Here is a 4,132-nt window from a genome sequence, read left to right on the forward strand (position 1 = left end):
TCACGGACTGTGACTACGGGAAATGTAGTTCCTCTCTGTCATTACACACCTACTGCCAGGCCTCAGAGGTTGCCCAGAGAGTGGCCCCTGGCCCGTCGTCAATGTGCAAAGACAGGACACCCTCTGTGGGCAAGCAGAAGCCCCCTGCACCACCACGGTCCCAGGGCAGTCTCCATGTCTGGACTAGCATGGATGGGCTGTAAGCTTTAAAACTAGGAGGGGTGTGACTCATGGCAAGGAGACAAGGTGCTGGGAAGGATGAGAGAGGACTGGAGCACTGACTTCAGTCTAGAAATAAAACGTGCAAGAACTGAACGGCACACCTGCAAGAACAGGCAGAAGGCAGAGAGTTTGAAAGGTGGACCATTGAGTGAGGGCAACAAGAGTGCAAATCAAGCGTGGAGTGAAATCTCAAATCTTTCAAGAAGCCAAGACTTAATGATGGTGATGGAAGTGGAAGTGATACTGGAGATGGCCAGAGGCCCACAGGTGAGGACTTGAAAGAGTTAACTAACAGTGGAAGAAAGCACAAATTAACAAATATGGGAGCTGGTGAAAAAAAAAAAGGAAGCAAGAATCCAAACAAACAAAGGAAACAGCCCTGGACCGAGCAGCTGCTCCTGAGTTGCCTCCCACTCGCGGCGGCCTTGCCTTGCGTGCGTGTCGGCAGAGTGTGTCCACAGGATTTTCAGGAGGGAAGTTTTGGAAGTCTCCTGTTAGGCCTTTCTTCTGGGCACTTCTGGGGGCATTTGAAGAACAAGGCTTCAGTTCCTAGTTTTCTGGTCTCGCCCACTCAGGGACCAAGGATTTGGTGGTGCAAGTGTGTGCCTATGAGTTGATTCAGAGTCACAGTGACTCCATGTGACTGAAGGAGTGGAGCTGCCCCTCAGGATTCCCTAGGGTGGAATCTTTATGGAAGAGGACCCCAGGTGGTGCTCAGCTGCTAAGCTAACGGCCGTTGGCTCGAACCCACCAACCATGTAATAATTGGCTTCCAAATCATTGCAGCCTTGGAAACACCAGGAGACAGTTCTGCTCTGTTCTCTAGGGTCTTGTGAGTCGATGGCAACAGGTTTAGGTTTTAATCTTTATGGAAGCAGATTCCTAAGTGTCCCTGGGTGGGTTAGATCCACCAGCCTTTTGGTTAGGGGCCGAGTGCCCTACTGGGGCTCCTCAGTGACATGGCAGGGGTGGTGAAAGAGCACGAAGGAGATGTCTGGGTCCCAAAGTGCCCGTGGGACAATTGACGAAGCTCTTGAATATTTCATAAAACCTAAGCTCTTTATATTCCTCCTCTGAGATGACAGAACAGATTTCTCGTGGTACCATCCTGACATTTATCTAAAATTCACACTCAAACGCCCATCACCAAGATTTGCTTCCCTTATTGTTTCTTTGAAGAACAAGGACAAGTTTGCATTGTAAACTTCACTTTGTCAAATACAATGTAACATAGAATCATTTCAGTCTTTATTTATTTCTGAAGATAAACCCAAAGTAAACTTAAGTGTCTTCTGCTGAGGTACTGCAGAATCTCTTTTCAGGTGGTTTCCTGTGACAGGGCCTTGCTCAGAGCTGGGGTTCCTGGCTTCCGTGGACTGCCTGTGCTGACAATTCTCCCAGTACCACTTTATTTTTGTGTTTTCAGTGTACATTTCCCCCACAGGGGGAGAGAATGCCTACCTCTGCTCATCTTGGCAAAGTCTTCAACCGCAGGACATCTGAGGTGTGAAAACACATCTCCACTGTGGGTTTGATGGGAATTTCATGCATCATGAATAAAGATGAACCTCCTTTCATGTGTTCAGTGGACGCGTTCAAGTCTTTTTCTGAGAACAGTTTCTTCCTGTGCTTTTTCTTGCTTTCTTTTAAGTTATTTGTCTTTTAAATTTGCACAAGTTTATTGTAAATGAAGGAGCCCAGGTGGGGCAACAGTTAAGTGCTCAGCAGTTCGAGAACCCACCGATAGCCCCACGGAAGAAAAGACACGGAAAACTGCACCTGTAAAGGTTACAGCCTAGGAAACCCCGGGGGGCAGTTCTACTCTGTCCCATAGGGTAGCTGTGGGTTGGAACCAATTGGGGAGCATGGAGCAACAGCGTGATGAATGAAAGGCCCCAGCCACCTGTCTGTTATGTATGTTACATTCCTCTCTGTTGTCCTTTCTCTTTTGTTGAGCTTCTGACACTTTTAGTTTGTAAAAATAGTAAATATTTATGTAGTTTAAAAACAATCTTACTTTCTTCACCGTGTCTCCTTTGCACGTTTGTCAGAAAAATCACTGGTGTGTGTTGTGCAGCACTGCTAGCTGCTCCGTCTCGCATTCTCTGAGCCGACAGTGAGCCCTCGTGCTGAGCCGCCGCGGAACGCCTGTCACCAAGCTCATAGGAGCTTGAAACCAAGGTCGTCATCTCTCTAGCAGATAGACAGTAACCTTTGCGGTGGGGTGAGCACGGAGCCTGATAATCTCCCCAGGAGGAAAAATGGTTGAAGCCCATGGTCTAGGAAAGCTCTTCATTGGTGGGCTCAGTACTGAAACCAACGCGAAGGCGCTTGAAGTAGTGCTTGGCAAATATGGACGGTTTGTGGAAGTGCCCTTGATGAAAGACCGTGAAACAAACAAATTGAGAGGATTTACTTTTGTCACCTTTGAAAGCCTGGCAGATGCCAAAGATGCAGCCAGAGATATGAATGAAAGTCCTTAGCTGGAAAAGCCATCAAGGTGGAACAAGCCACTAAACCAACAATTGAAAGTGGTACACATGGACTCCCTTCACCTCCGAGAAGCAGAGGCCTTCCAAGGGGTCTTAGAGGTGGAAGAGGAGGAAGTGGAGGAACCAGGGGACCTTCTTCACCTGGGGGGACACATGGATGATGGTGGCTATTCCATGAATTTTAACATGAGTTCTTCGAGGGGACCACTTCCGGTAGAAAGAGGACCACCACCAGAAGTGGACGTCCTCCTCCTGAAAGACCAGCCCCTTCAGGACCAGTTTGCAGGAGCAGTGGAGTGGGAGGTCGAGCTCCTGTGTCACGTGGAAGAGATAGTTACGCAGGCCCACCACAAAGGGAACGCTTGCCTTCTCGTAGGGACGTATATTTGTCCCCAAGAGATGATGGATGTTCTACTAAAGACAGCTATTCAAGCAGAGATTCCCTGAGTTCTCATCACACGAGAGATTATGCACTGCCACCAAGAGATTACACATACCGTGACTATGGTCATTCCAGTTCACGTGATGACTGTCCTTGCAGAGGGTATAGTGATAGCGATGGCCACGGTCGGGATCTTGACTATTCAGACCATCCTAGTGGGGGCTGCTATAGAGACTCCTATGAGAGCTACCGTAATTCACATAGTGCTCCACCCACACGAGGGCCCCCACCATCTTATGGTGGAAGCAGTCACTATGATGATTACAGCAGCTCACGTGACGGATATGGTGGAAGTCGAGACAGTTACTCAAGCAGCCGAAGTGATCTCTACTCAAGTGGTCGTGACCGGATTGGCAGACAAGAAAGAGGGTGTCCCCCTTTTATGGAAAGGGGGTACTCTCCTCCACGTGATTCCTACAGCAGTTCAAGCCACTGAGCACCAAGAGGTGGTGGCTGTGGAGGAAGCTGATCTGATAGAGGGGCAGGCAGAGGCAGATACTAAAACTAACAAACAAAACTTTGGACCAAAATCCCTGTTCAAAGAAACAAACAAAAAGTGGAGCCTATTCTGTCATAACTACCCCAAGGACTATTAAAAGGAAAAAATTGTTGTTACTTTTTAAAAATTTCCTGTTAAGTTCTCCTCCGTAAGTTTTCTGTTCTTGTGAGGAAAAAAAGTAAAACATGTTAAATTTTATTTGATTTTATGGCATTGCTTTCAACAAGCAAATGTTAAGTGTGTAAGACTTGACTTGTGTACTAGTGTTGTAATTCTCTAAGTGTCCCTGAAGGCCACTTCCTAACTGATACTTCCCAGTAAATGAGGCAAGCAATACTAAGGTCTTCCACAAACATCTTGCCATCTAACAGGGAGAGATGACTCATACTGCCTTTATAAACAAGCCACATATTAGAAGGGTGGTTGGCTTTGCTACTCTCAGGATTTCAGGGTGTCTTCAAACTGAAAGCTCAATGT

At 47.3% G+C, this 4,132-nt stretch overlaps 1 pseudogene; it reads left to right on the forward strand.

Annotated features, from left to right (window-relative positions):
* The first annotated feature begins 2,483 nt into the window (after positions 1 to 2,483).
* LOC103209349 lies at positions 2,484 to 3,592 on the forward strand (annotated as a pseudogene).
* The last annotated feature ends 540 nt before the right edge of the window (positions 3,593 to 4,132 follow it).

This window comes from Orycteropus afer, unplaced genomic scaffold (genome assembly GCF_000298275.1).
Source record: "Orycteropus afer afer isolate SDZICR_OR568_19922 unplaced genomic scaffold, OryAfe1.0 scaffold00491, whole genome shotgun sequence".
Taxonomy (NCBI): domain Eukaryota; kingdom Metazoa; phylum Chordata; class Mammalia; order Tubulidentata; family Orycteropodidae; genus Orycteropus; species Orycteropus afer.